At 45.6% G+C, this 9,725-nt stretch overlaps 1 non-coding gene across 1 annotated transcript; it reads right to left on the bottom strand.

The window, feature by feature from the left end:
* Nucleotides 1–3,062: 3,062 nt before the first annotated feature.
* On the bottom strand, nucleotides 3,063–3,134 carry TRNAH-GUG (transfer RNA histidin (anticodon GUG)). Its single transcript has one exon. It is a non-coding gene; the product is annotated as a tRNA-His (tRNA).
* Nucleotides 3,135–9,725: the final 6,591 nt, after the last annotated feature.

Below are 9,725 nucleotides of genomic sequence, written 5' to 3' on the forward strand. Positions count from 1 at the left end.
TGCTCGAATCGTTATGTATGTGCTTGCTAGCCAGGTCATCTGAAAATGAAAGTGCCACAGTATCAACTGCCTTGGTTGTACGTACTAACCGTGACTATCAAGTACTAACACGAGTACTGGTCCTTCTGATGATTGCCGCGTCACTCACAAACCCATGTTCTTCAGATTTAGACCGCCACAGTTTCTAGTTTGCTCCATCGGTACGTATGTATCCTACCCAGCTCATCATGAGAGTGAAGGTGATACAGTTTCATCAAACTGGCTTCAACACGTATGCAAATCAATCATTATTTTTGCGGTGAAAGTCGTATTCAAATGTTGTACAGTACTTATATGGCTATGTTGCAGAATCGGTCACATGCTCGCATATGCATGCCACACCACGACAAGCATGCATGCATGCATGTATCGCATGGAGTCATCATCTGCAATTACTCGCGGGGCTCCCACTACGTGCGTACGCTAATTAACTAATTAATAAGTAAACAAATGACGATGATCTCAACTGCGTAATTGCCGTGGGTACTTGACACGTGGTAGAGCATCTAGCGAAGCACGGGACAAATTATGCTCCAGATTATTGGCTTGATTATAAGTCTAGATACATGCACCAAATCTCCTTGCATCATTAACTTTTGTTCCGTTCACACACTGAACTAATGCGAGATTAGATAAGAGCACCTCTGTGTCGTGTGAAGGCTCATAAAAAAGTAATAAAGGGAAGGAGAATATGGGTATACACGCACGCTTAAATCATTATGAAATTTACCCTAAAAAATCATTATGAAATTTCTGTCAAACAAGAAGCTAGTTAAAGATTTGCATCATCATGAAAATTGTACCGTGTAGTCATATCTTGCATTGTTCAACCACATACCACAAGGGTTGTTCAGAATAAAATGGCCGAACAATTGAAAATGGTAATGTATACAAGGTTTTATGCCAAGTCTCTTCTTAATTAACGAACCAAAGGATATATTTTTGCCTCATCTCTAGACAAAAACTTGCAATCACAGAAAATGACAGGAATTCCTAACATGTTGTTAACATTTTATTTGGTGCATGCCATCTCAGGACCATCTTGCCCGATGTGGCACACTTGTACCATGGTACGGGATGTATATTCACAAGAAATGATAAACTTTGCTACGATTATCCGACCACATGCACCCCGGTGGCAACAAAACAAGTTGATGAGTTAGCAGATGAAACATATATTAGCTGTTGAAATATGAGATGGGTCTAGAGCCCATATGACAATTTCAGATTTGATCTCTAAGGGCCCATGTAGGTGGCATGACAAGGTGGTGGGAAGTTTAGTCCCATCCCGGAAGTGGAAGGAGAGTTGGAGTGGTTTATAAGGGATTCTCTTCCTCATGCCATTGGAGCTTGAGAAGAGATGAGGCCCTCGCGCATTCCTTCTCCTCCGCTCGCCGAGCCGAGCTCACTTATATGCGCTTCTTTTTGCCGGTCAGGAACGGAGAGTCTTTGACAGGTGGGGCCACGATCTGAGACGTCGGATCGTGGGCTACCGACTTGGACGTGGGTTTAGCCCACATCTCTCCACGCGCAGGGCGCTGCAAACCCTCTGCTGCCGCCGGCGACTCCGTCCCGTTCACCGTGTACATGGTTGACGGGACAGCAGGCCTCCGGAACCCCGCCTCTCCGGATCCTGTACGGGAGAGGGGCGATTAGGTTTTTGGGTAGCGACTACGCGACTGCTCGCTTCTGTTCATCTAGTCCACATCACCTTCGTCATCACCATGTCGACCGACGCCGACCGTGTCGCCGCTGAGAAGGCCGAAGCCGACAAGAAGGCCGTCGAGGATGCCGCGGCTACTGCCACCGCCACCGCCGCCGCATGGCCGATTGGAGGGTATACATCGTTTATCCCTCTCATGTTTCTTTCTGTTGTAGCAGTATTAGCGATATGCGTAGATGTTTCTACTATATGCGTAGTACATGCTCTGTTAGATCGTAACCAGTGTGTTATCGATGCTGTCAATGTCATGCTTATGATTTATTCATGGATTAATTTAATCGGAAAACTGCCTATTTACTTATCATTAGCGGCAATCTGGCATTACACAAGGACGAACTCGTACTTCGTTGCTACGTGTCAAAACTAATCGTTTTAGATATTGTGTCCAGAGGCGAAGCTCGAAATGCAATACAGCGAGAAGTGCACCTAGACAAGTGACACTCTGTCCTGACTCCTAAAGCAGGAACTCTGCGTATGCATCGGTACGCATTAGAATAGAAAGTACGTACTCCCTCCGTTCTAGAATGTAAGATTATTTTCTATATAACCATTGTGTCAAAATGATCATATATTTTGAGACGGGACAAGTACTATCTAATGCAAGGCATGTTCAGAAACATAATCAAAAGTAACGTTCTATCTTTTGAATCAATGAAATTACATTTGTTTTTGTTCCTATCTCTTTTTACGCAGCTGTGCTGGTACAACTAGAAAAAAAAGGCATCTTCCCACTTTTGGTGTACGCACTCCCGATTCTTTGTCCCTCTTCTTATTCTTTCGGTGCTTTATGTCAGATCCATGGACAATATTATCAGAAAATCAAGTTTGGAAGCATACGCTAACTACTGGTACTGTAAACCAGATTATATGTTAGAATAGGGATTATGTGCCGGCAAAATATATCTCCTTTTGTTTGATCTATACCCGGCAATGTTCGCTGAGTCACTGGCCTGATTAGAGAAAAGGATCCTTCAGACTAGACGCAAAAAATGAAGAACTGGACGTGACAAGTACTCCTACCATTTTGTGCTACTGGGCTTAGTCAGGTAATGTCTGCTAGGTGGCACACACGTCAAATTTTGATTCTTCCTGTTTTGGCCATCTCCTGCAGTAGGTCAGGTGTCATTTATAAATCAGACAAAACACCAGAGGTTGTTGGACATTGGTAGTTCTTTTGCTTTTCTGAATCGCAACAAGAAAAAAAAATAATGTGGAATGTGGCTGCTGGGATTCGAGTTGTTGGACATTGGTAGTTCTTTTGCTTTTCTGAATCGCAACAAGAAAAAAAAATAATGTGGAATGTGGCTGCTGGGATTCGAGCCCAGGTCTCCACGGCCACAACGTGGAATTCTCACCACTAAACTACAGCCACCATTTTGTAGCACTGGGCTTTCACAAGTATACAGGGGTGCTTTTCTATGCCACCAGGGAAAAGAAGAAGGAAATTTACGAGTGAAAATCATTTTAAGAAAGCGTCCGAACTCCTACCAACCATGTAAATCACACAAGAGCGAGCATTCTGAACACACTCGCATTGATAAAAATCGGAGATAAATCCACGGATATCATCAAGTTTGTACTCCTAATACAGAACAAAAGGATTTGATCATCTGAAACATGACTACATGCCCCCAAACAACACCAGCCTATCTAGAGTTTCGAGTAAGTAACTGATTCATATTGCTAGGTATTATTGGTCCTTTGTTTGTGGCATTCACTGGAAAAGCTTGCACGAGCATCGCTCGGGAACAGACACATGATTAAAGAACTTTCTAGCGTAACACACATGTAATGGGGCAATCTAACTAGCTGGTCAAAAGTCAAAACCCTTTCCGACCTATCAATATTGGAAAGTCAAGGTAGTGAAAATACACACCTACTTTAGTAGTCAGAGGTTGTTCTCTTCTCACTGCTCTGTAGTAATATGTTCCTCTCCATTACACGTTGTGGTCCTTTGTTCGCTGGCTGTGCACCACTCATCGTGATCACATGGTTGACAATATTGTGCGAGGAGTCATTTCCGTCGACTACAAGGCGTCTATTTGGTATTCGGCTCGGACATTGTACACCCCTTCATTAAGGGGATAGGAGTAGAGACAGGTGTGTTGCCAAGATAGTGGCTTTAGGCTTACTGATGTATTACTTTCTGTAGTCTTTGTGAATAATTAATAAAATGGCTCCATGCATTGTCCAGATGCAAAGACCGGGGCCTCCTTAAAAAAATGTGAGCGACTTCGACCGTACTATGCTCAGAGAAGAAAGTTACTCACTCCGTTCACTTTTATCAGTCGTTTCATACAACTGAAAATGGGCTGCCTTGCATGTTATCTGAAATGTCTTCAACGTCTTATAAAAATGAATAAAGGGACTAAGTAATGTTTATAAGGACGCTAGGCAGTTAGTTAGGAAGTGCAAAAGAAACAGAGCCATCATGTGATCAACTGATCATCACTCCGGGCCTTAACAACCGTGCAGGCACAGCAGCAGCCTATCATGGGATTGCTAAACGAGGAAAACTAGAAAAAAGAAGAAGGAAATATTCACTCGTCCAGTTTGCTTCAGTCAGCCCCTTGCAATCACCTTGCAGACATAAACTAGATAGAAATTAAGCCTGAAAAGGAAAATCTACGTGCAATTTTTTAGGTTCGTACGCCGTGTAGTAGTTGACGACTTGAGCACCATCTATCTAGTATATCTGTAGAACAAAACAAGGAGGCGTACCCATACGTTTACAGCAAGCACGTCGAAAGTCGAAAGAAGAAACGGAAAAACTGACGAAACTGGTGCAGACAGTGTCATGGCTCGGCACATGCATACGCAGAGCAGTAGTCCTCCTGGAATTATGATCGCACGTTCCAGCTTTGACGGCCGTGCGTTTCGCCGCCGCATGCATGGCCGCATGCACACGCATGTGGCTAGCCCGCGGGAACTCCGGGCAGGGGCGACCGGAAAAGATCTGGAGGGGCTCCTGAACCGTGGGCTGGGCTGGGTTGAGCTGGTCAGTCGCTTTCTTCCGATCGGTGTGCGTCCAGCTGCACCGAAATCAAGGGAAGTCTTCTTCTTCTTCTTTTGGCTCGATCCAAACATTGTTTATCGGCGCACCAACCAACCGGTGGAAATGATCGTCCCGGGCCCGAGCAAGAATGGAATGTGGTACGGAGTGCCTCTCGTATCGTAGTACCACTGCTGTACTCAAGTCACTCCGCGAGGCACATCTCGAAGTTCAAACGCACGTACGTACGTCCGTGGCCGGGAACTTGAGATGTTGTCCCGATCGACGCGTCCACGCACTCACCAAGCTGTTGAATCGATGATCTCTTGCCGCTATTCGCATACGGTACCAAATACAGTGGCTGCGGGTTCAGTGATGCAAGTGAACTTTTCCTCTGTTGTGGTGGTACGCAGTATCGGTGACATGGAGGTGGGTACGATCCGGTGCACGGTGCGAAAGCGACCGTTGGCTTGCCCCGCCGATCGTTTTCTTCGCTAATCATGTCACTTGACACGCACAAATTGCATCTCTAATCATGCTGCCTAGGACAGGTCTGACCCTGACACGACCAAAGCCCGTGGGCGGAGGGATCTGCCGCATCGCCCTCCGCCGCCTGAGACGCTTCGCGTCATGGCCCCAGCCCACCACCGCTAGCGGCGGCACATCCAGCCCCGCCCGGCACATGGGTGGGGCTGGGGCACGACGGCGGCATCCCGCAACGGCGACGGCGACGGCTCAACCACGCACGCTTGCTCGATTCGTCGACAATGTGCCGGGGTGTTCCGCGGCGCCATATTATTATTGAATCTTTTGGTGTCTCGCGGGTCGCGCAGTGTGCGGTCGGTCGGTGCGGGCGCCGGCGAGCGCTTCACCGGCTACGGCGCGACGAGGCGAGAGCGTCTCCATCTGCTACCGCCGGCACGTTTGGCCTGGCAGCCACTGGCGGTCCGGCCATCATATACGTCGCTCTTGCGTTTCATGGACAGTTAACAGATAGCATGGCCGGACTAGGGTGGGGAATGCCAGTGGAGTCGATCAACGCTAGCGGTACAAAATGCCACTGCGTGTTTAGCATCAGTGGACGCGTACGTACGTGGCCTGGATAATGACGGAAAGCTACAACTCCATCAAGGATATACGTACGCACGTATCTATCGCGCAGCGCAAACAGTGCGGAGGATCAGACGAGGGATCGTATTCGTATCAGACGAGGCCAAACTCCGGGCACATGTAAGCCGGATAGACCACTGCCCGCCCCGCCCTGCTGCATACAGCGCCGGGTCACATGCACCACGAGCATCTATCACCGGACGTCTCAAACATACCTTGATACGTTTGGTCATAAAATACCGGGCTGATTGGCATCCTAATATCCAGCCTAAAATATAAAGCGGATATGGGGCACTCGCGCGTCCACCACATCGGATTCGGCCCACGCTGGTCCACCCTACCTCACATATATTCCTTTCCCATCCGTTCGTCGGACCAAACCCTAACCACTTCATGCTTCACTCCCATCCACTTTCTCCGCCAGCCAAGCTCACCTCCAGCGATTTTCAGCCGTCTCCGCCATGGCGGGCAACTGATCTGACTCCGACCAGTCTGGATCCGTCGGTTGGGGTGTCATCCCGTGCGGGTTGTAGGAGGCAATAGCGGTCCGCATTGCACTCCACCGCTCCAGAGAGGACATCGCCCGACCGACGACAGGATCTGTCCGGCGCGACTCCATGGCATCGGCACAACGAACGCTTGGGTCCTCTGGGGCTGGATCCTCATGGTCGCGGTAGCTGGAAAGTTTCTCCTTCCTCGTCATTGATCGGGCGAACTATGAGTCCCATCAGGACCGATGTGCCCATCGTGGGAAGGACAGGACAAGCGCCGTCGAGGCCCATATCGCGGTGGGAATGGCGGCCGCAGAGACAGTCGATGCGGCGGCACGGGCATCCGCAGAGGAGGAAGTCATCTGCGCCCGCATTGTGAATAAACGTCAGCGGAGAAACACGTGTGTCCTCGCCCAAGAGCAGAATCGGGCAGTCCATGCTATGGCTAGACTACCACCAAAAGAGGACAGCGACGGCGAGGACAACTCCGGCAACGAGGAAATCTGACTCGATCCCTACGGCACCTTCGACCGATACTTCCGCGAGAAGGACGACAAGGACGCCGAGAAAGGCAAGGCCAGCCGTGGATGATCTCCATCATTGCCAAACATGCCAAATTTGGTAGTCCGATGGCATGTTAGTACTGATGGAGTAGCCGGACGATGTGTGTAATACATCGACGTAGTCACATGAGTTTGTATGGATTTAAGATTTGATAATTGAGGTGTCTGGTTGTGAGAAGGAAAATTTAAGGTTTGATCAGTCAGTATCCGCGGACGCACCCGGACTCGTCCGCGGGCGTTTGAGTGGCCGAATTTATGAAGCCCGACTATAGATTCTCTCACAGCTCTCCTTGCATGTGGAACAGTCAGGTCGACATGGAAATGGCTTTGCGCCGGCGGCGACCCCAGCTGTGGCGGCGTAGGGCCCATAGGATGGGGAAAAGGGGTGACCGCCCCGAGCCCAAAGAGGGGAAGGCCCCGACTACAAATTATAGAAGGTAAACACAATACAATTATATATTGCATCTAAAAGATTATTTAATGCATAAAATAGAGCCTCAATTTGTAAGTGTGTAAGTTCACATCACATACTAGTAGGTTATAGCATGTGTAGGCAATCTAATTCGACTGGCAAAGTTGAGTTCAAATACACTAATCTCTACTATGTATGTCTTGGTATCATAATGGAAATTATGATAAGTACATTTCATTGTTTAAACCAATGCATCTCATTTGCATCAAATCAAACCAACATGAATCTGGATGAGCATGTCACATAATCGAATCATACGAAGAAAAACAATTTTTTTGGTTTTTCGATGATTCTGTTACTAAATCCAACTTGCAAGTCATATTTTGTATGACCTAAAAGTTTCTACGAATATGTCTGTCTAATATACACTAGAAACCACTACTAAAATATTTGTTAGTGTGTATACAATTTAAAAATCTTTACCATGATATTCAATAATATTAAAAGATATATGAACACACACATAAATATATAAAAAAATATGTATACACTATACAGTTTATGCAATTTTTAAGAATAAATTCGAAAGATTATCTTAAGAATGAAAAAAATTGATACATCATACAATTGAAATTTTGTATATTCGATGATATACACGAAAATTGTATAGCAATGAATAATATACTTATTATTTGCAGACATTGTATGTGCCTAAGTAATACAAAATTATATTAATTACAATTGTAATATGGCACTTAGTTCAAAATAAGTATAAGAGTTTAGTATAAACAATAATTATTTTACATTGTTTCTGACCCAAAAATGTTTTTGACCAACTCTGTGGCGGCGTGGTAGTGCATTCCTTTTCATTGTTGATATACCCAATTAATAAAACTCGCAAAGACCATTTGGATCAGTTTATGTGTTTGCAGAAACTTCTGTATTTACAAAAACAGTAGCTAAAAGAAAACAAATATATACATAGTATATTTTCTCTCACAATTTAGTCAATCTCAATATATATGCACGAAATCACTTATATTTTGCAACTGCAAACCCTACTCCTGTAGCCCGAGTGAAACATCTACTCGTCTCTCTCAGCTGAACTTGGACAAGAATATCAAACCGCAACAACTAAAAAATAAACTGGAATCCAACTTGTTTTTTGCGGAAATGTATTTCACACGGATTTTACACATAGCTGATTTTTTGGGCGGTTTCTAATGATCTATATATGAAAATAACTGACCATTTACTGTAGTTGTTGTCGGTTTCTTTATCCTTTAGCGGATTTTGAGAAATTGACTACGACCTTTTGAATCCAGCAAAATGTTAATACTTGAAGGATTTCAAAAATAATGCAAAATCCGTATACTTGGAGAATAATTACAATTTGTAATTGCAATCTTTTTAACTATATATGATTATTTGCATTGCATAAAAAACTATAAATAAATCATGTAATTTGCAGCAATTTATTTCGTAACCTTTAAAAAAATCGTATATTTTTACAAAAATTACAAGGGTTCTAAGCAGATCATTTTTTCTTCTTCTAATTGTCCTCCCATCCCAAATAAATTTCCTTTTTGTCCCATAAAGGAGTAGTATCTTTTTTATGACAATCATCTCAGTACCGTTTTAGTGTGCAAAAAATGCGGTGTTGTTTGAAGTATAAGCGAAACATATATCTAGGGTTTTAAGGAGTGCTTGTGAGTAGGTGTGTGAAAATTTCATCGTTGTTAATAATTTTTCATCAAAATCACTAGATTTTCATCTAACAGCGAAAACAGACCATTCACGGTTTATCTTCCTCCTCCATTTCTTCTTCCTCCAGTGGCTGTCCATCTACCCCCGCCCCAACTGCATGTCTCCTCCTCCCCTTGGTCGACGTGTGTTGCCACAAGTTGCCTCGCCGCCCCGCCCCGCCCTCCCCTCATTGGCTTGTCACTGTCGCGACAATCCCCCTATGCCCCTAACCTCCAGAAACTTCGGCGAGCCCCGCCACCTCCCCATGGCCGGCGGGTGTTGCTGCCCGCCGCCCCACTCTACCCTCAACCCCCACCACGGGCTTTGCTTGTCTTCATCGAGACCATTCCTCTAAGCATCAACAAGCAGAAGCTAAAACGACCCTCCCCCCTCTCCAACCCGCACCATCAAGTCTCATTCACTCCCACTCGTGCATGGTCCGGTTTCGCCGTGGTTGGTGTCGGTGTGAAATCCGGCATATCTCGTAGTAGGGTCCTAAGCTAGGCGTCTTGGAGCGACGGTAACACGGACACATGATTCTAGCCAGGTTCGGGCTCTCTCGAAGAGGTAATACCCTACGTCATGCTTTTGATTGCATTCATATGGGGGATAGTACAGAGTACATGTATCTATCACGAGATTGTTCTAA

The sequence above is a fragment of the Triticum urartu genome, chromosome 2A (assembly GCF_056163025.1).
Source record: "Triticum urartu cultivar PI428250 chromosome 2A, HENAU_Tu73, whole genome shotgun sequence".
NCBI classification, from domain to species: domain Eukaryota; kingdom Viridiplantae; phylum Streptophyta; class Magnoliopsida; order Poales; family Poaceae; genus Triticum; species Triticum urartu.